Genomic DNA, 23,236 nt, shown 5'->3' on the forward strand with positions numbered 1-23,236 from the left:
GGGGGAAGGTTCTTGTCTCTTTCAGCTTCTGTAGCCCTGGCGTTCCTCAGTTCCTTGGCGGTCTTCACATGACACCTGTCTTCCTACACGTTTGTGCTTGCTCCTGTTATATCCCAGACATGATTGGGTTTAGGACACAACCTATGCTGGCATGCTCTCATTAACATAACAAAGAAACTCCTTTTCTCAAAAGGGATTATATCATAGGTGTAGGGGTCAGGATGCCAACATATATTTTGGGGAGACATAATTTAATCTGCAATAGTTCCCAATCTCCAGATGCTCAAACCAGACTCCTTCATATATTGACATTTGTCTGGACTTGACTTTGTCTTTAATACAAGCCTGCATATATCTAGCAGGCATCTGTGAGTACCTACAGTGTAAAAAAAAAAAAAAAAATTTTTTTTCTTTTACACTGTATACTCCTCCCCACATGTCTGTCAGTTTGTCATACTGTGGGGGCTTGTGTGTTGCTGTGATGCTGGAAGCTATGCCACCGGTATTCAGATACCAGCAGGGTCACCCATGAAGGACAGGTTCCAGATGAGCTTCCAGACTAAGACAGACTAGGAAGAAGGACCCGGCAGTCTACTTCTGAAAAGCATTAGCCAGTGAAAACCTTATGAATAGCAGCAGAACATTGTCTGATATAGTGCTGGAAGATGAGCCCCCCAGGTTGGAAGGCACTCAAAAGATGACTGGGCAAGAGCTGCCTCCTCAAAGTAGAGTCGACCTTAATGATGTGGATGGAGTAAAGCTTTTGGGACCTTCATCTGCTGATGTGGCACGACTCAAAATGAGAAGAAACAGCTGCAAACATCCATTAATAATCGGAACCTGGAATGTACAAAGTATGAATCTAGGAAAATTGGAAATCATCAAAAATGAAATGGAAAGCATAAACATTGATATCCTAGGTATTAGTGAGCTGAAATGGACTGGTATTGGCCATTTCGAATCGGACAATCATATGGTCTACTATGCTGGGAATGACAAGTCGAAGACAAATGGTGTTGCATTCATCATCAAAAAGAACGTTTCAAGATCTATCCTGAAGTACAACGCTGTCAGTGATAGGATAATATCCATACGCCTACAAGGAAGACCAGTTAATACGACTATTATTCAAATTTACGCACCAACCACTAGATGAAGAAATAGAAGTTTTTATCAGCTGCTGCAGTCTGAAACTGATCGAACATGCTATCAAGACGCATTGATAATTACTGGCGATTGGAATGCAAAAGTCGGAAACAAAGAAGAAAGATCAGTAGTTGGAAAAGATGGCCTTGGTGATAGAAACAATGCCAGAGACCGAATGATAGAATTATGCAAGACCAACGACTTCTTCATTGCAAATACCTTCTTTCACCAACATAAACGGCAACTATATACATGGACCTTGCCAGATGGAACACACAGAAATCAAACTGACTACATCTGTGGAAAGAGACGATGGAATAGCTCAATATCATCAGTCAGAACAAGGCCAGGGGCCAACTGTGGAACAGACCATCAATTGCTCATATGCTAGTTCAAGCTGAAACTGAAGAAAATCAGAGCAAGTCCACGAGAGCCAAAACACGACCTTGAGTATATCCCACCTGAATTTAGAGACCATCTCAAGAACAGATTTGACGCTTTGAACACTAGTGACTGAAGACCAGACGAGTTGTGGAATGACATCAAGGACATCATCCATGAAGAAAGCAAGAGGTCATTGAAAAGACAGGAAAGAAAGAAAAGACCAAGGTGGATGTCAGAGGAGACTCTGAAACTTGCTCTTGAGCATTGAGCAACTAAAGCAAAAGGAAGAATTCATGAAGTGAAAGAACTCAACAGAAGATTTCAAAGGGCCTCTCGAGAAGACAAAATAAAGTATTATAATGACATGTGCAAAGAGCTGGAGATGGAAAACCAAAGGGAAGAACACGCTCGGCCTTTCTCAAGCTGAAAGAACTGAAGAAAAAATTCAAGCCTTGAGTTGCAATAGTGAAGGATTCCATGGGGAAAATATTAAACGACACAGGAAGCATCAAAAGAAGATGGAAGGAATACACAGAGTCATTATACCAAAAAGAATTAGTTGATATTCAACCATTTCAAGAGGTGGCATATGATTAGGAACCAATGGTACTGAAGGAAGAAGTCCAAGCTGCTCTGAAGGCATTGGTGAAAAACAAGGCTCCAGGAATTGATGGAATATCAATTGAGATGTTTCAACAAACAGATGCGGCGCTGGAGGTGCTCACTCGTCTATGCCAAGAAATATGGAAGACAGCTTCCTGGCCAACTGATTGGAAGAGATCCATATTTATGCCTATTCCCAAGAAAGGTGATCCAACTGAATGTGGAAATTATAGAACAATATCATTAATATCACATGCAAGCAAAATTCTGCTGAAGATCATTCAAAAACGGATGCAGCAGTATATCGACAGGGAACTGCCAGAAATTCAGGCCAGTTTCAGAAGAGGACGTGGAACCAGGGATATCATTGCTGATGTCAGATGGATCCTGGCTGAAAGCAGAGAATACCAGAAGGATGTTTACCTGTGTTTTATTGATTATGCAAAGGCATTTGACTGTGTGGATCATAACAAACTATGAATAACATTGAGAAGAATGGGAATCCAGAACACTTAATTGTGTTCATGAGGAACCTTTACATAGATCAAGAGGCAGTTGTTGGGACAGAACAAGGGATTACTGATTGGCTTAAAGTCAGGAAAAGGTGTGCGTCAGGGTTGTATTCTTTCACCATACCTATTTAACCTGTATGCTGAACAAATAATACAAGAAGCTGGACTACATGAAGAAGAACGGGGCATCAGGATTGGAGGGAGACTCATTAACGACCTGCGTTATGCAGATGACACAACCTTTCTTGCTGAAAGTGAAGAGGACCTGAAGCACTTACTAATGAAGATCAAAGACCACAGCCTTCAGTATGGATTACACCTCAACAGAAAGAAAACAAAAATCCTCACAACTGGACCCATGAGCAACATCATGATAAACGGAGAAAAGATTGAAGTTGTAAAGGATTTCATTTTACTTGGATCCACAATCAACAGCCATGGAAGCAGCAGTCAAGAAATCAAAAGACGCATTGCATTGGGCAAATCTTCTGCAAAGGACCTCTTCAAAGTGTTGAAGAGCAAAGATGTCACCCTGAGGACTAAGGTGCACCTGACCCAAGCCATGGTATTTTCAATTGCATCATATGCATGTGAAAGCTGGACAATGAATAAGGAAGACCAAAGAAGAGTTGACACCTTTGAATTGTGGTGTTGGCGAAGAATATTGAATATACCATGGACCGCCAAAAGAACGAACAAATCTGTCTTAGAAGAAGTACAACCAGAATGCTCCTTAGAGGCAAGGATGGCGAGACTGCATCTTACATAGTTTGGACATGTTGTCAGGAGGGATCAGTCCCTGGAGAAGGACATCATGCTTGGCAGAGTACAGGGTCAGCGAAAAAGAGGAAGACCCTCAACGAGGTGGACTGACACAGTGGCTACAACGATGGGCTCAAGCATAACAACGATTGTGAGGATGGCGCACGACCGAGCAGTGTTTCGTTCTGTTGTGCGTAGGGTCGCTATGAGTCGGAACAGACTCGACAGCACCTAACAACAACAACAACAACACCGTATACTCATATACTGCCAAACATATGCATATACAGTAGGTACATGTGAGGTGCCACTCTCAAGGCGCTAGATGTGTGGTGAGGAAAAGAGAAATGTAAACCCCATGACAATGACATTCCTGTGCTTTACACGGGGGAAGGGATAGAACGCACAGAATAGGGGGCACTCAACTGGGAAAAGCTAGGGAGGGCTTTCCAGAGATGGCGGTGCTGGAGCTGAGTCCTGAGAATTATAAGAAGTTTCCTTGTCAGATGAGAAGAAGAGAGAGTACCAAATGGAAGAACAGTATAAGCAAAGGCTTAACCAAAACCAAACCCAGTGCCATCGAGTCGATTCCGACTCATAGCGAGCCTATAGGACAGAGTAGAACTGCCCCATAGAGTTTCCAAGGAGCGCTTGGCAGATTCAAACTGCCGACCTTTTGGTTAACACTTAACCACTACGCCACCAGGGTTTCCAAGCAAAAGCTTAGACGAGATTTTAAGGAAATGTCAATGGTTTTATGTGCCCAAAGAAGGAAAAATGAGGCCAGAGAAATGGGAGCAGGAGAGCAGATGATGCCGGACTGTGCTTTGGGTGGATCCCTCAAACTGCTGTTGTGGAAACGAGTCAGGAGGAGGCTGGGAGCAGGAAGAACAGCAAGGAGGCCATTACAATGATCCAGCGAGAGCTGGTGAGGAGGCCTGGGCTGCGGCAGTAGCCATGGGCTAGAGAAGGAAGGGTAGGCTGCATTTGAGAGATGTTGAAGGTAGGTGAACCTTTTCTGCCCTTCTTTGTGTTGCTTTCTGTTGGTTCTCAAAAGCTCCAACTCACAGAATGCCTGTGGCTGATGCTAATCTTAGGTGATGGTTGTACCTATGGGAGAGTCGATAAGCATCCAGAGCTGATAAAGGAGGCCTGACTGTACCGTAAGACCTGGGATCTAACCAGAGAAAGAGGAAATGCATGTATCTGATATGAGTGACTCAGGAGAGGTGGACAGTGGGTTTGGCAAGCACTCAGCAAGCACATAGTGATTCCTACAGAGTTCCAGGCCCTGGAGACACAGTGATTTTTAAGGAAAATCCTAGTCCCTGCCCTTGAGGTCTGATGACTCAGTGGATGAGAGAGTTAAGGAAACAGACAGTTGCAAAGAGAGATTGGTAAAAGCTCTCTAGGTGCCCAGCACGGAGAGTTATCTAGAGAAAGTGAGGGCAGGGGAGACTTTTGAATTTCTTGGCAGCATGTGGGGAAGGCATTCTCCAGGGAGTCTAGAAAAACAAAGGAAGAATGGGGAGTAGGGAGACTCCCTCATGAAGTAATAAGAAGGGACCAGCCCCAAGCTACACTTTTTTTTTTTTCCCCTCGACTCAGAGCAAACCTATAGGACAGAGTAGAACTGCCCCACAGGGTTTCCAAGGAGCAGCTGGTGGACTTGAACTGCCATCCTTTTGGTTAGCAGCCAAGCCCATAGTAGACAGAAAATAACACTTATAAGATATGTAGAAAGTATAAAGAAGAACAACGCAGCGAACACTTGCGAAATGAATGCGAGTAGTGGGTGCGTGGAGGTGCCTTAAGAACATTACTGTTACCTTTAAAGCTCTCCTAGCCTTCTTCATCCCATTTCTCTTTCTTTCCTTCCCCTCAGATAGAACCAATGCGGTTTTGTGCTTATCAGTTCCTTGCTTTCCTTTTTAGATCAACCACATATGAGTTTATCCCTGAACAATATATTTAAGATGTATTTAAAGACTAAATATATCTTAAATACATTCCACATTAAACACAGAAGGAGCCCTGGTGGCACCATGGTTAAGTGTTCAGCTGCTAAGTGAAAGGTCGGCGCTTCAAACCACCCAGCTGTTCCAAAGGAGAAAAGATCTGGCAATCTGCTCCCCGTAAAGGTTACAGCCTAGAAAACCCTGCGGGGCAGTTCTACACTGTCCTATAGGGTCACTGTGAGTCGGAATTGACTCAGCAGCACACAAAAGCAACATACTAAACATATATATTTATATATGATATATTATATAATTATATGCTTAATATACAATAATTATACTTTATAACGTGATAATATTTCTATAATAAACATACTGAGTTTATTATATAAATATATATAATTTAAAGATAAATTAACAATATATTTGACATGTAACCAAAACCAAACCTGTTCCCACTGAGTAGATTCTGACTCATAGCAACCCTGTAGGACAGAGTAGAACTGCCCCATAGGGTTTCCGAGAAGCGGCTGATGGATTCAAACTGCGGACCTTTTTTTTGTTTGTTTGTTTTGTTTTAATTTTTATTGTGCTTAAAGCGAAAGTTTGCAAATCAAGTCAGTCTCTCACACAAAAACTTATATATACCTTGCTACATACTCCCAATTGCTCTCCCCCTAATGAGAAAGCCCGCTCCCTCCCTCCACTCTCTCTTTTCGTGTCCATTTCACCAGCTTCTAACCCCCTCTACCCTCTCATCTCCCCTCCAGGCAGGAGATGCCAACATAGTCTCAAGTGTCCCCCTGATCCAAGAAGCTCACCCCTCACCAGCATTCCTCTCCAACCCATTGTCCAGTCCAATCCCTGTCTCAAGAGCTGGCTTTGGGAACGGTTCCTGTCCTGGGCCAACAGAAGGTCTGGGGGCCATGACCACTGGGGTCCTTCTAGTCTCAGTCAGACCATTAAAGTCTGGTCTTTTTATGAGAATTTGTGGTCTGCATCCCACTGCTCTCCTGCTCCATCAGGGGTTCTCTGTTGTGTTTCCTGTCAGGGCAGTCATCAGTTGTAGCCAGGCACCATCTAGTTCCTCTGATCTCAAGCTGATGTAGTCTCTGGTTTATGTGGCCCTTTCTGTCTCTTGGGCTCGTAATTACCTTGTGTCCTTGGTGTTCTTCATTCTCCTTTGATCCAGATGGGTTGAGACCAACTGATGCATCTCAGATGGCCTCTTGCTAGCGTTTAAGACCCCAGACGCCACTCTCCAAAGTGGGATGCAGAATGTCAAACTGCCAACCTTTTGGTTAGCAGCTGAGCTCTTAGCCACTGTGCCACTATCCCCTGACAGAAATAGGTTTATATCCAGTTCAGTCCTATTTGGACTCTGAAGCCCTTTGAAGTTCCAGCTTTTTTTGGATGGGGGAGGCAGAGGAGGGATTATATTTTATATTCTGACCCCTGAGTTCTACCAGGCAAAAGCCCTCAGGTAAAATGCAGGTTTGCTCCACATATTTCCCTTAATTACACTTTCACTACTTTTTGGATTCTAAGTGTTTCTCAATTTCTTTGTCAAGCTAACAATGCAATTTAGATATTCTTACTTTTAACTAGTTTTTAGTTATTTTCCAAAGGAAGGCTAGTTACCCACACTCCCTCCTCTGAAATCACACAGCCCGGTATATCCTTCTGTTTTTGTTCTTGATACCACAGTCTTGGGTATCTGGGATGCCAGAAATGGCTAACCCAAAGCCCTCACACAGTGGGTTACCAAGAAACAAACAAATCATCCTTTGTTGAGAAAGAGGAGTCTCCCAGGGCGGGGTATTTATCCCAGCTAGGGGCACACCTCCTCCACAAAGGCCAGCAGTCTTAAGGGAAATTCAGATTGCAGGGTTGGGGCAGGGAATTCTAGGGAGCAAGCCCCTCCCCCACTCTTCTGAGCACCCTGCTGGAGGGAGGGGGCTGGCACACTTAGTGTGCATTTCCCTAGGCCTTGGAGAGAGAGTGGTAAGAGGTGCCCAGAAGTAGCCTCCCCACCTCCCTGATGCTGAGTCTTACTCTGTGGAAGCTGTGAGAACCAGCCAGCTAGGACACTCTGGTCACCAGGCCAAGAACGGGGAGAGTTTCTGGACCATGTGGCTGTGATCTCGAGCTCCACATCCTTTGCTCTTCCCCTGACCTCGGAAGTTAGACCGACAGACACTTGGTAGGAATCCTGTCCCTGCTCTTATTGCTGTGTGACCTTAGGCAAGTCACTAAACCACTCTGAATCCATGATTTTCCTCTGTACCATGGGAATGTGGAGGAAGTGATGGAAGAAGAAATAGGCAGTGCCCTGTGCCAACTGGGTTTACCAGTTGCTGTTGAGTTGATTCTGACTCATGGCGGCCCCATGTATGTCAGAGTAGAGCTGTGCTCCAGAGGGTTTTTATTTTTTTCAGAAGTAGATCACCAGGCCTTTCTTCCACGGTACCTCTGGGTGGACTTAAACCTCCAATCTTTTGGTTAGCAGCCAAGTGCATCAACCACTTGTGCCACCCAGGAACTCCCAGTCCTATGTAGGGAAAAAATAAAATGTTGGTTGAATGTGAAATGGACCATCACTCCCTTCCTTGGTAGACTCTCAGTAAAGGGCAGATAATAACAGCTGATTTTTACTGATGACTTGTCATGAGTCAGGCACCCACCTAAGAAGTTTACAAGCAACAACTCATGCAACCTCACACCTCTTTACAGGTAAGGAAGCCATGGTTCACAGAGAGAAAGCAATACGCCAGGTCTCAGAGCCAGTGCTAGCAAAATCAGGAATCACACCCTGGTCCTTCTGATGCCAAATCATGTGCTCTTAAATATCTGTTCTACGTCAGTGGTGCAGTGGTTAAGTGCTTGGCTACTAACCGGAAGGTCGGTGGTTGGAACCCACCAGTGGTTCTGCGGGGGGAAAAACCTGATAATTTGCTCCTGTAATGATTACAGCCTAGGAAACCTGTCATGGATTGAATTGTGTCCCCCAAAAGTATCTGTCGACTTGGCTAGGCCATGGCTCCCAGTACTGCGTGATTGTCCATTGTTTTGTGATCTGATGTGATTTTCCTATGTGTTGTAAATCCTACCTCTATGATGTTAATGTGGCAGGACTCACTCTACGAGATTAGCTTGTATCTTAAATCAATCTCTTTTGAGATAGAAAACAGAGAAGCGAGCAGAGAGACAGGGGATCTCATACGACCAAGAAACGAGAGCCAGGAGAACAGTACCTCCTTTGGACTGGAGGTCCCTGTGCCAAGAAGCTCCTCGACCAGGGAAGACTGATGACGAGGACCTTCCCCCAGAGCCGACAGAGAGAGAAAGACTTCCCCTGGAGCTGGCACCCTGAATTTGACTTCTAGCCTCCTGACTGTGAGAGAATTTGTTTGTTAAAGCCATCCATTTGTGGTATTTCTGTTATAGCAGAACTAGATAACTAAAACTAAACCCTACAAGGCAGTTCTACTCTGTCACGTGGGGTCACTATGAGTCAGAATCAACTCAACGGCACCCCACAACAACTCCCTAAGAAAGAGGAGGAACACTAGAATTCCTTATCCCTGATCCCCAGATGCTCCAGTTTTTTAAGGCAGCAGCATGTGGTGCCATCTCAATAGGTACCGGGGAAACATTCAGGCAGGGAATGTTGGATTCTCTTCCTAGCTCTGAAAATAACTTCTGTGTGATCTTGGGCAAGTCCCTTTCTCTCTCTGGGCCTCGTGCTCTTCCTCTGTGAAATGAAGCTTCTAAAATATTCATAATGTATAATCATAATAATATAAACACTGAAAGTTGATGTAATTAACATTCTAACTATATCGGGAGGATGGGGAGATAGAAAGGGTGTATACGGGTGGTGGAGATCCCTGGGTGGCACAAATGGTTTGCACTCAACTACTAGCCGAAAGGTTGGTGGTTCAAACCCACCTAGCAGTGTCATGGAAGAAAGTGTTACCAAACCCCTAGAAGGTGGGTCCTTGCCCGGTGCGCTCCGACTTGCCACTTATCTGGACACCAGTCTTTGAGAAAGTCACTTTATTGCAATGCGAAGAGTAAGGAGCCCGGAGGAAGTTCCTCAGATCCGACTAAGCAGGGCTTATACGTGATTTGGGCAGCAAGATGGCAGCCACACAGGTGTACTGGGGAGGGAAAATTCTAGAAGGCAGCCAGGAAAACAAGAGCTGAGGTGGTTCTATAGGGTTCGGGTGATGATTTTCCTTCTGATTCGTTCCTCCTATTGCTGTGTCTTCTGTAGATGTCAATTAGCGGTCACAGCTGGCCCTTTTGCGCACACGGGGTGGGCCAAATCTGGCTTCGGCTAGTTTAAGGACTAATGGAAATTTACTGGCATTTGTAGGGTCAGGTTACAAAAGGCCTGGTGATTTACTTCTTTACAGACACTGAAAACCCTATGGAGCCCGGTTTTACTCTGAAACATGGGGTTGTCATGAGTCAGAAACAACTCAGTGGCAACAGGTTTGGGTTTTTATTATACAAGTGGTAGAAAAAATTTTTTTTTTTTTTTAGTAGAGGCAGATGGAAAAGAAAGCTAAACCTTCATCTTCCACAGTGGTAAGTTCTAAACCTGAAATATCAAACAGCAATTTAAGATGTGTGAATCAGAAATCAACTCAACGGCAACTAACAACAACAATTTATAGATACGGAGGAAGAATACCGAAAGCATCGGCCGGAAGAGCTGGGGGGTGGGGGATGTTTCGGGGGAAGAGGAAGTAGAAGTAGGGCCAGCACGGGGGTTGCTCTCTCTATATGAAATCTTACAGTGATTATTTGACTCTTTAAACTATGTGTATGTGTATATTTGATAAAAAATAAAAAATTCAAAAACAAACAAAAGACAGATTATTTACGTGAGAAATATTGTGACCTGAGACTATGTGCCCCTGGATGGGAGTCAATATCAAATATTTGTGTTTTAATATGAAGAAAGAACTCAATACGAAACTCTACGAAATTGTTTTGAAAGACAAATGATTCCAAATGAAATTTTATCATGAGATAAATGAGTAGCAAATACTCAACAGCAGCTCGGAAGGTTAGACAGGAAGCTTAGGGGGCATTGCGTTTCCGTTAACGGGGAGGGAACAATTCCGAAAAGGAGGGCGAGGATGTTTGCTCAGCTTGAAGAATGTCATTGATGTCACCGAAATGGACGTGTAGAAACTGTGGAATCGACCAACGTTTTGTTGTCTTTATTTTCACCGTAATGAAAATAAACAAACAAAAAAAATCCCAAGAGGATAATAATAATCGAGACGTGGGGTGAAGCGAAGGGTTTTTATTAATATTCTAACAGCAAACCTGGCCCCTGAGCAAACCTCCGACAAACTCACGGAAGCGCGGTATCTCTCGCTTTCTGCCGACAGCTGCCTCAGGCAGAACGGCAGCTCTACTCAGCTGTTCCAGGCCTTTCTGGTTAATTTTTATAATGCAGAAATAACATTATTTGACACCTGAATTTTTCTTTTCTTGGGAGGAAGGAGGTGGGTAGACAAAGTCTTTCAGAACATGACGTCTTAGGGGGCAATGGTGACCATGTGCCCTGAAGTGGGATTGAACTTTTCATATTCATCATTTGTAATCTTTCGAGAACCTGGGGGGCAGGAAGTCTCACTTCACAGGTGAGGAAGCTGAGGAAAAGTGACAAACCCAGGATATGTTATCACATGTCCCACCGATAAAGCATCTGACTCTGCAGGAGACTCTTAAAATGCAGAAGGTTGATAAGGGCCTCTGGTGGTGCTGCCCCACGTCTTTTCCCCCAGCCCCAAAAGCTCAGGGATGACTGAGGTTCAGGAGTGGGGCTGAGGTCAGGAATGGGCAAAGACCCAGAATAGAGGGTCCCAGAGATGGAGTCCAGGCCCTGGGAGAGCTGTTTGATAGGCATTTGACATTTTTTTTCTCTTAAGCTAAAAACATAACGGTTCACTTTTTTGTGTGGTAAATGTATATCATATGTAACAAAACATTCGACATTACGACAATTTCAATGACATTAATTATGTTCATCACGTTCGACCATCACCTTACCCTTTCCCAGATTAGACCATCACCCTTAACAGAAGCTCAGCGTCCCCGAAGCATTTCACTCCCCTTTCCCCCTCCCTCCCATCTGCCCCTGGCAACCACTAAAAATGGGTCTCTATACTCTCGCCTATTCTAGATATTTCATATAAGTGGGATCATACAATATTTGTTCTTTTTTGACTGACTTCCTTCACCTAGCAGAATGTTTTGAAGGTTCATCCACATTGTAGTGTATGTCAGGACTTCATTTCTTCTTCATAATGATCTACTTGTGTGCAGGGGTGCAATGGGCTTGTGAAATTGTACACCACAGATTAGTAAGTAAGCACAACTAAGCCCGTGTGTACCTTGCTTATTGGGTAATCCATCACTGCTGCCAAGTGATCAGAGCAAGTTACTTGACGTCTCTGAACCTTGGGACCCCCATCTGCTAAAGTGGATGAGAGTGTACCAGCTCCTTCCCTCAGAGGATGAAGCGAGAGGGTGAGTTTCAACGTGCTTACAGCGCACTACCCTGTGTGCATGGTTAGTGAGGACTGTCATCACGATGTCTCCCCCACCCACAGAGAGACCCTTTGGGTTTTGATGTGAGTGAATGGCCCAGAACCCACTAACAAGCTGCACATACCCTTGGGAGAAGAAAGAAACACTTTACTTCCTACCTTGTGCTGGAAAGAAGCTCTCAACTGGGAGTGCAAGACACCACTCTGGTTAGGACTGCATGCTCCAAAGTCATTTGCTGGACCTGGGCTTGGGCCAACCACTTAGTGTTTCTGGACCTCAGTTCTCTCATCTGTAAAATGGGGTTAAGATAACATTGCCAACCATTTCTTAGGGTTGTTGTGGGGGTATTAAAGATGTACGAATGTAGAGTGCTCAGCTCTGTGCCTACCTAAAACCTATTGCCCTTGAGTTGATTCTGACTCATAGTGACCTGATAGCGCTGAAGCCCTTGTGGTCAGAAGTTAAGAGCTCGTCTGCTAACTGAAAGGCCAGCAGTTCAAATCCACCAGCCGCTCCTTGGAAACCCTATGGGGCAGTTCTACTCTGTCATATAGGGTCACTATGAGTCGGAATTGACTCGACGGCAGCAGGTTTGGGTTTTGGTATTTTATTGCATTATCGTCATCACCTACTCCCTGCCTGAAAGTCTGGAGCTGAGCTCAGGCCTGGGAGAAGGCGGCTGTGGGGGAGTGCTCCTTTCTCCTGAAGGCCAGGTGTAGGAACAGGAAGAAGCCAGAGGGGTAGCCGACATCAGGCATTAAGAGCCCCCAGGCCCCACCCGTGCCTGTCTTCAGTCCCCAGAACTGCTAGGACAGAGCCTGAGAGAGAACCTCATTTCCCTATCTCTTCCTTCGGTGCTGCCAGTAAATCAGCCACGGAGGAATAGGACGGGGAAGGGTGAGGATCCTGTCAAAGATGGGGAAACTGAGGGCCCTGACAGGGAGCGGCACCTGTCCATGCCCACTTAGCCCTTGGTGGAGTCAAGACCAGGGATGGAAGCAAAGCCCCGGAAAGCTCCACGGAGAACTTCAAAAGCTGCCATTCCCATATTCAACCACGCGGGGGCGGCAAGCCGCCAGAGAGGACCGCGCGCTTAGGAGGAGCTGTCGCTTGTCCTCCCGGCCAGCTGGATGGAGCTAGAGAATCCCCTGGGTCTCCGAGGTCCCTGCGTTCTGGGAATGCCCTCGGAGCCGAAGACAAAAAGCATCCGCCCCCAGCTGGGAGTGAGCTACTGTATCAGGTGGACACTTGAGACTGTGTTGGCATCTCCTGCCTGGAGGGGAGATGGGAGGGTAGAGAGGGTTAGAAACTGGCAAAACGGTCACGAAAGGAGAGACTGGAAGGAGGGAGTGGGTTGACTCATTAGGGGGAGAGTAAGTGGGAGTATGTAGTAAGGTGTATATAAGCTTATATGTGACAGACTGACTTGATTTGTAAACTTTCACTTAAAGCACAATAAAAATTATTAAAAAAAAAAATAATACAGTCATAGAGTCAGTTCCAACTCAGGGCAACGCCGTGTGATACAGAGTGCTTCCTTGGGTTTTCATGGTTGTACCTTTTATGGGAGCAGATCTCCAGGGCCTTCTTTCATGGTTCTGTTAGGTGAGTTCTAACCGCCAGCCTTTAGGTTAGCGGTCAATGGCATATTGCTTGTGCCACTGGAAAGCTTGGGCCTTGGTGGGGTGGGGTAAGGTAGGGCGAGTTGTGGTGGAGACTGAGGGGTAGAGGGCGGAGGAGAGGGGAGGGCGAGGGCCACATGTTTGCCCGCAGGGCCTGCAGCTCCTTTTCACCTGAAAGTTCATTTCGTGCAGGGGTCGGGGGGTGGTGCTGATGATGCCTCAGACGGTTGCTCAGGGCACGTTTTAGGAACCTTCACAGCCGCTGCAAGTCCTGCCCCACTGTCTGGAGCCTCAGTTTCCTCTTCTGTAAAATGGAAATAAAATTGCTACCTCAGAAGATGTTGCAGATGCAGAGCAGAAAATGACTATGAAGGCATTTTGAAAACTGTTGTAGAGAACGCTGTAAATGTTACACGTTAGTGTTCAGCAACTTTTGTTTCTATTTTTGCCTTTGGGAAATTCTGGAAGTACAATAAAGAACAAGACACCCCAGGTGTCTGAGGAAACCTATTTCTCTGGGGTTCTTTTTAAAATTGTTCGAATTTTATTTCCATTCTTACTCATTTCCTATTTTGCTTAATTTTGAAAACCCATTCTCCATATTACAGCCAGCGTGACCTTCGCACAAAGTAAATGTGGTTCACAACTTCGTGTCACAAACGAATGAGCCTCACAAACAATGTGGAGTTAAAAAACCCGGGTAGAAAACAGTACACACTATGCTTTCATTTATATATAAAGTATAAAAACAGGCAAATAGAATCTGTGCAGTTGGGAGCCAAGGTAGCAGTTACCTGGTGAAGGGAGTGGTGGCTTTTAGGGTGCTGATAATGTAAATTTCTGTAACTTCCACTGAGTTGGGCATTTATGCACACTCTTCTGTATACACATTGTACTTCAATGAAAAGTAAGTAAAGGAGGAAGGAAGGGAAATTAGCCATGTCCTCACCCTGCCTAAAACTTTTCAGTGGTTTCTGATTGTTCTTTGTGAAATTTATATTTCTTTAACCTGGCTCACCTGGTTTTCCTCATCAGGCTCACAGTGTCTCCAATTGGGCTCACCCTGGCCACACTGGTCCTTCATGTTACCCTCTCCTATGCTGTAGGGTCGCTGTGAGTCGGAATTGACTGGACAGCAATAGGTGTGGTTTGGCTTTTCTCTTATGCTGACCAGCTCTGGCCACGTGGCTGTTTCCTCTACCTCCCCGGGCTCTTTCCCACCTCAGAGCTGGCCCGCCACCTGAAATCTCTTCCCTCCACATTCCTGCCAGCTGGTGGTGCTCAGCCTTCAAACCTCTACTTAAAGGTCACATCCTCACAAAGGCTGTCCCTGAGCCCCAATCTACATTGCGTCCCCCCCATTATTTCTGAGTATCTTTTCTTTTTGTAACACTTACCACAACTTGTACTATACACTTGCTGTTGTTAGTTGCTATCAAATCAGCTCTGACTCACGGCGACCCCATGTGTGCAGAGTAGAATTGCTCCAAAGGGTTTTCAAGGCTGTGACCTTTTGGAAGCAGATTGCCAAGCCTGTCTTCCCCGGTGCCTCTGGGTGAGTTTGTAACCTTTTGCTAGAAGTCAAGCACCTAACCGTGTTTACTCAGGGACTATAGAATATAAATAAATATATATATAGTTTAATTAAATGCATAATAAATTATTTATTATGCATCTTCAGAGCCCTGGTGGCTCAGTGATTAAGAGCAGTTCGAATCCACCAGCTGCTCCTTGGAAACCCTATCAGGCAGTTCTACTCTGTTGTATAGGGTTGCCGTGAGTTGGAATTGACTTGAAGGCAACCGACAATTGGCAATATATCTTCATTTGATAAATGTCCTTCTCCCCAGCTAGGTTTTAAGTCAAAGAGGGTGGGGACTCTATGTGTCACAGTCACCACTGTATCTCCAGCACCTGACACAGCATCTAACATTAATAACATTATTTATTGCTTGACTTAATTAACAAGAAATACTTTGGGGATAAAACAAATATCCAGTAAACAAGGAATGAAGATGGGAGGGAATGAAAGTCAGAATGGTAACAGTTATAACAGGGTAGTAAGACCATGGGAGGTTTGTTTTCTTTCTTTATTACAGCTTATTTTATCCCCTATGTTTTTGTTTTTTTTTTAACTGTCAGATGTCATTTTATTGAGGAAATTGTGCTGCTATATGTGCATTAGGGCCGTATCCTTTCACCATACCTATTCAATCTGTATGCTGAGCAAATAATCCAAGAAGCTGGACTATATGAAGAAGAATGGGGCATCAGGATTGGAGGAAGACTCATTAACAACCTGCATTATGCAGATCACACAACCTTGCTTGCTGAAAGTGAAGAGGACTTGAAGCACTTACTAATGAAAATCAAAGACCACAGCCTTCAGTATGGATTACGCCTCAACATAAAGAAAACAAAAATCCTCACAACTGGACCGATAAGCAACATCACAATAAATGGAGAAAAGATTGAAGTTGTCAAGGATTTCATTTTACTTAGATCCACAAGCAACACCCATGGAAGCAGCAGTCAAGAAATCAAAAGACGCGTTGCACTGGGCAAATCTGCTGCAAAAGACCTCTTTAAAACGTTGAAAAGCAAAGATGTCACCTTAGAGACTAAGGTGCACCTGACCTAAGCCATGGTATTCTCAATCGCATCATATGCATGTGAAAGCTGGACAGTGAATAAGGAAGACCAAAGAAGAATTGACACCTTTGAATTGTGGTGTTGGTGAAGAATAGTGAATATACTGTGGAATGCCAAAGGAATGAACAAATCTGTCTTAGAACTACAACCAGAATATTCCTTAGAAGCAAGGATGGCGAGACTGCATCTCACATACTTTGGACATGTTGTCAGGAGGGGTCAGTCCCTGGGGAAGAACATCATGCTTGGCAAAGTACAGGGTCAGCAGAAAAGAGGAAGACCCTCAACAAGGTGGATCGACACAGTGGCTGCCACAGTGGGATCAAGCATAACAATTTTAAGGATGGCATAGGACCGGGCAGCACACAGGGTCGCTATGCTTCGGAACCAACTCGACAGCACCTAACAACAAAAACGTGTTAATTCTATTCACTTGATTACTTTTCACTATGTCAAACAAGACTCCAAAGGCTGCAAGCCATGAAGTTACACAATTATTTTCCCATATTTCATTCAGGAACACAAAAATCAAAGAATTGTTCAAATAAATATGAAAATTGTGCTTTAGTTTCTTTGCTGGACATTGTTTTGTTTTGTTTTGTTGTTTTCTCTTATGTTCTTTTTATAGTGAAGAAAACAGAAAGCTTTAAGACATAATTTTGAAAAAAAGAACAGACTTACCAGCCTGACAGAGACTGGAGAAACCGGGAGAGTATGGCCCCTGGACACCCTTTTAGCTCAGTGATGAAGTCGCTCCCGAGATTCACCCTTCAGCCAAAGATTAGACAGGGCCATAAAACAAAACAAGACTAAAGGGACCCACCAGCCCAGGGGCAAGGACCAGAAGGCAGGAAGGGACAGGAAAGCTGGTAATAGGGAACCCAAGGTCAAGAAGGGAGAGTGTTGACATGTCACGGGGTTGTTAACCACTGTCATAAAACAATATGTGTACTCACTGTTTAATGAGAAGCTAGTTTGTTCTGTAAACCTTCATCTAAAGTATAATTAAAAAAATAAATTGAAAAAAAATTTTGTACTTAATAAAATTGGTTTTATTGGAAAAAAGTAAACAGATTTCTGGGTAAAGATCCAGATAGTGGGATAATATCGAAGAGTTTTCCTCCTCCAATACTTGCTGGAGTGAGAAAAACGAAAAACAACAAAAAAAGCCCCCTCCAAAAAAAAAAAATCACCAGCAGCATACACCACAGAGAAGAGTGGAACCTCATTCCATAAACTTCAAAAAGCAGTAGCAAAAGAAAAAGACTATCTGCTGTGTGGTTCAGCATAGTCCCTACTCCCAGAGGGCTTGTCCCCAGGAGAGGTGCAGGGGAAACTGGAAATAATACAAAAATCCTGAGAGTTGTCACCCAATTGTTCCAGTTAACTACTGTTGCCTAACATGAACCTGAACTCACAGACATAAAACAATTTGATTATGCTCATGGATCCTGTAGGTCTGAAATTCAGGTAGGGCATTGTCTGAGGTCACTCAGTGGTGCTCAGCTGTTGGCTGGGCTGGCTGGAGGGCCCAAGAAGGCTTCACTCACAAGTCCAGTGCCTGGGTAGGATGGCTGAAAGGCTAAACAACAGCTGGGACTGGTGACCAGAACATTGAAGGCGCGCGTGCTCTCCAACATCACGGTCTCAGGGTAATCGGACTTCTTACTTGGTAGCCAGCGTTCCCCAGAGTGAGCATCCCAAGCGAACCAGATGGCAGCTGCCTGGCTTTTTTGACCTGACCTCAGAAATCACACAGCATCTCTCTCACTGCATTCCACTATGATTGAGTCAGCAAGGCCAGCCCTGACTCAAGGCGGGGGCGGGGGGGCGGCCACAGACCCTAATCCTCAGTGGAATGACTGTCAAAGAACTTGCAGGAATATTTTCAGATTGCAATGTATTAGGAAAATTTTCCCTTTATGATCAAATTGACAATAGCAACTCAGGAGGCTTAAGGGCCAGTGAGTTTATGTCATGGGGGATGAACAACTAGGAAAAGGAGGGTGAGAATGGCTGCACAACTTAAAGAATGTAATCAATGTCACTGAATTGTACGTGTAGAAATTGTTGAACTGTTCTATGTTCTGCTGTTGAATATTATCAACAAAAATATTTTTAAAATACCAAAAAAAAATTTGTTTATACACAATACATCATCCCCTTCCAAGATTTCCCAAAAATCTCATCCTATTTTGACATCAGACTCAGGCTTCAAGTCCAGGATCTCCTCCTCTCCATCAAGTCCAGAAACAAATAGCCTCCTTGGGTTGTGTTTCACGGGCAGAGTTCCTCTCCAGCTGAAGACCTGCAGACTAAAGAAACACGGTATCTGCCTCACATACACCAAAACTGAAATGGTGGGACAGGCACAGGAGACCACCACAGACACTTCTGCTTAAAAGGGGAAACAGGGAGCTCAGAGCAATCACCAATCCATGGCCATTCTGAACTCCAATTGTGCACCTGTTGCCAGAGGTCCACACAGGCTTCAGTGAGCTTCCTGGGTTGTCAACTCTCCGCATATGTTGTCACACATCATTGCCGGAGGAACTTGAGCACATCCTCTATGATTCCATTGGAAGGAGACACTTGGAAGCTTGTGCCTGGTTTCCTTTGGACTTCATCCCATGCATCTTTTCCCTTTGTGATTTTACTCTCTACCTTTTTGCTGCTGTTGTTTGGTGCTGTCAAGTCTGTTCCAACTCATAGCGACCCTATGTACAAGAGAATGAAACACTGCCCAGTCCTGAACCACCCTCACAATCATTTCTGTTTGAACTCATTGTTGCAGCCACTGTGTCAATCCATCTCGTTGAGGGTCTTCCTCTTTTCTGCTGACCCTCTACTTTACCAAGCATGATGTCCTTCTCCAGGAACTGGTCCCTCCTGATAACATGTCCAAACTACATCAGATGAAGTCTCACCATGTTCGCTTCTAAGGAGCATTCTGGCTCTATTTCCTCTAAGACAGGCCTGTTTGTTCTTCCGGCATATTCAATATTCTTTGCCAACACCATTATTCAAAGGCATCAGTTCTTCTTCCCTCTTCCTTATGTATTGTCCAGCTTTTGCATGCATATGAGGTGACTGAAAATACCACTGCATCTTTTTGCTGTAATAAACTACAATCTTAAGTATAACAACTTCTGAGTCCTGTGAGACCTCTAGCAAACTGAGCCAGAGCATGGCCTTGGGGACCCCCAACACAGTTTCTGTTGTTATCTCCAATCTAAAGAATAGAAACTGTAGTACAGAGGTTAAATAACTTGTCACACAGAGAGTGAATGCCAAAGCTGGATTCAAACTTTGTCTCCAGCATCTGACATAAAATGCTGCTTCTCAAATAGAAAACTCAACAATTGGAATAGAAAATTTATCTAAACATACACTGAAAGAAAATTTCCTAAAAAAAAAATCTCCAGTTTGAAAAAGCACTCCATGTTCCAGTAAAGAGATGATGCAAAATGATATCAAAATGTCCTTGTTAAGTTGCTAAATCTCAAGGATAACTTATCCTGAATAAGTAAAGATGGTTTTAATCAGTCATGCAGGGGAAAAAGTCATCTACAAGGGAGAAAAACATTTAAACTGTTTCATAGCAACACTCAATGACAGAGTTCAATGGAGCCAAGTCCACAATTACTCTGGGGAAAAAGAAAGTATGACCCGGGTTTGTTTTTTCTTTTTTTAGTCCTACAAGTATAAAGGTGATATGCAAAAATTCAGGGGGAACAATACCTGTAAACCATTTTGTGGAATTATTTTTGTTTATCTAATGAAATGTTTATGAGGTTATCCTGAAGTTACTGATAGTTACTTCATGTGGTGGAACTTCACCGTCCCATATGGTAGCCACTAGCCACATGTGAAGGAGCCCTGATGGCGCAAAGGTAAAGCACCAGGTGCTAACCTAAAGGTCAGCTGTTCAAACCTACCAGCAGCTCCGCAAGTGAAAAGACTTGGCGGCCTGCTCCCATAAAGACTGCAGCCTAGAGAACTTATAGGACGGCTCTATCCTGTCATATAGGCCTGCTATGAGTCGGAATGGACTCGATCCCATACAGTAACGACAGTAACAGCTACCTGTGGCTTTTAAGCACTTGAAATGTGGCTAGTATGAATTGCAATGTATTGTAAGTATAAAATACTGCCACATTTCCACATTAATATTTTTATTGCATGTTGATTATATGAAGTGATTATTTTTTGATATATTGAATTATATAAACTATATTAAAATTAATTTTACGCATTTCTTTTTACTTTTTTTAAGTGTAGCTTATGGGGTTGCCATGAGTCAGAATCAACTCGACAGCAAACGGTGGTGGCACAGAAAGTTTCAAATTACATCTGTGGCTGGCACTGTATTCCTACTGCACATCATCGTGGTAGAATCTGGGGAGGGATTTTTGCTTCTTGTTTGTACTATTCAGTATACTTGATCTTTTAAAATAAGTATGGTTATTTATATACGACAATCAACTTACTATTCCAAAATTAAATAAATATACCAGTGAACAAAGAGCTATGTTTTCTCTCCTGGGAGGTCGAGAAAACTAGCTAGGAGACTCTGGATGGGAACCAACAATAACAGAATGGAGAACTGCTGGGCTGGGCCCTTCGGGACATTTCTGCAGCCCACTCCTTTTACAGCTAGGAAAACTGAGGCCCCGAGGGGTGACTTACCAGTCCATAATCATGTACACTCAGGTCCATTGTGGCAAAATTACTGACTTAGGGGACGTGTTCAGTACCTCCCAAGAGCCCCTCTAAGGTGAGCGTGGCTACCCCAAGTTCCTCTAACCACACCCTCTGCCCAAGGTACTTCCTCTTCCAAGTAATAAAAAGCCAAGACACTTCCCTCAGCCCAGGGGACAGTGCCCCTTCTCCTGCAGCTGCAGGTATACAGTTCCAGCTCCCAGGCCCAGCCCAGAACTCTCAGCCACTGGCCTCATGAAGCTCAGCAGCTCCCTCAGCCTCTGCCTCACCCTCTACCTGTCAGGCATGGCCAGCTTGGCAAAGTCCACACATGAGCTGAGGGGTTGGGAGAGAGGATCCCCGAGACCCATAGCCTATGAGGTGCGGAGTAGGGTGCAGCTCCAACAGGCCACCTGTTCACGTCCATCTCAGGAGGAAACTAAGGCGCAAATGAGGGAAGGGGCTTGCCTGCGGTCACCAACCAGCCTGGGGCAGACCTGGGGGCAGACCTACCTGATGTTGTTTCACTTTAACTAAATCTTCATCAAATTTTCATTTTTATTACAAAATCAACACATACTTTTTGTTTTAAAAAGGCGAACAATACATAAATGTGTCAGCTTAAAAAGTGAGTCTCCTATTTTTCACATCCTCAATAATTCTACTATCCCTAGGGCAGCTCCACCAGACAGCCCCAGCCCCAGCCATGTGGAGAGAGGACCCACTTCCCACCTGGGGGCCTGCCTGACCTGGCCCTTCTCCCCAGGCACCACGCCTAGTGCCAACCCTCCTGGAGAAGGTCATGACCAGGCCTATTCTTAGAGAATCCCTAAATGGACATGAATTGAGTGCAGGGACAAAGGAAGATGGTCCTAGTGCTGGCACAGCAAGAACTTCCAGGCTCAGAACCTAGACATTTGAGTGACCTGACGAACTTAGCAGCAAAGTTACTGTGTGATATCCATCCATTCATTCATTGTTGGAATGCAAACTACATGCTGACCACTATTTGAGACACTGCAGCTACAAAGGTAGAAGTCCTGGCCCTCGTGGAGCTTATATTTTAGTGAGAAGGAATAAATAATAAACAAGATAAACAGGACACAAAGTATGCTAGATAGTGTTATGTGTTACAGAGCAAAATGAAACAGGAAAGGAAAGAGCCTGTGGCTGGGGTTGTGACTTTAAAGTGAGTGTGGCTAGGGAAGGCCTCCTTGATAGCAGTGGCAGTGGCGAGAACGGGTTGGAGCCAACAGATGTGTTGACGGGGTGGGTCTGGCATGTGGGAGAGAAGAATCAAGGATGACACCAAGATTTTTGGCCTGGGCACCTGGAAGAAGAGAGTTGCCATTCACAGAGAGGGGTGAACCACAGCATGAGCAAATCCAGGGAGGAGGTGGGGAATGTCAGAAGCTCAGTTTTGTAGATACTAATTTGAGATGCTTTTGGGCACCAAGTGGAGGGGGCGGGTGGGCAATGACTCAGGAATCTGGGAGGAGGCATGAACTAGAGATCCATGGGTGCTGTCGGCTTACAGATTGCATACGATACAGCAGCGGAAGTTGTTTCTAGGTACCAAAGGGGATGAGGATATAAGACAGCCAGGCCACAATCCACACCCTTCTGACTTGGAAGACATCCCACCGGTTCAGGCTGCCAAGACCACTCAGCTTAAGACTTCCACCCACCACATTATCTCATTTACATCTTCTCATTTTTTGCTTTGGAGTAAACTCAATAAAAGCAACGTGTCCATGGGCAAAGCACACAGCTATTCTCGACTAGCTCACCACCTCCCTTCTGACACACATTTGCACACATATCACTTGCAAGTTCTGGGGGGCAACCAAGAGAGTCTCACCTATGTTGGCTGAGTTAACAGCTGCTGCCCTCAGACTTGTGGGGCTCCAGAAAGGCCCTCACCCCCACCCCTACCCCTGGATCCAGATCCCATGCCGGGAAAGCACATGCCCACTCATATACCATTTGCTTACTGAGCACTTATAGCCCATTGTAAGCTAGGTGAGGTCCAGGAGATGAAAGGCAGCCCCTATACCCCCAGGAACCTTATAGTCTAACAGAAGGGAAAAGACAGTGGGTACCAGGGAGCATGTCCAGGTAAGATCAGGGAGCTGTGGTAGCAGGAGGAGAGACACCTAGTGAAGTCTGGGATGTCAAGAGACTTCCTGGAGGAAGCACCATCTTATCTGGTTTTTAAGTAAGAGTGAGCCAGCCACTGAGGGATGTGTGTGGTGGTGCAGCAGGGTATTCTAAGCCAAACCACTATGATGGGAAAGTCTGGAAAACGGTGGTGGGAAGC

Source organism: Elephas maximus, chromosome 25, assembly GCF_024166365.1.
Source record: "Elephas maximus indicus isolate mEleMax1 chromosome 25, mEleMax1 primary haplotype, whole genome shotgun sequence".
In the NCBI taxonomy this organism is placed as follows: domain Eukaryota; kingdom Metazoa; phylum Chordata; class Mammalia; order Proboscidea; family Elephantidae; genus Elephas; species Elephas maximus.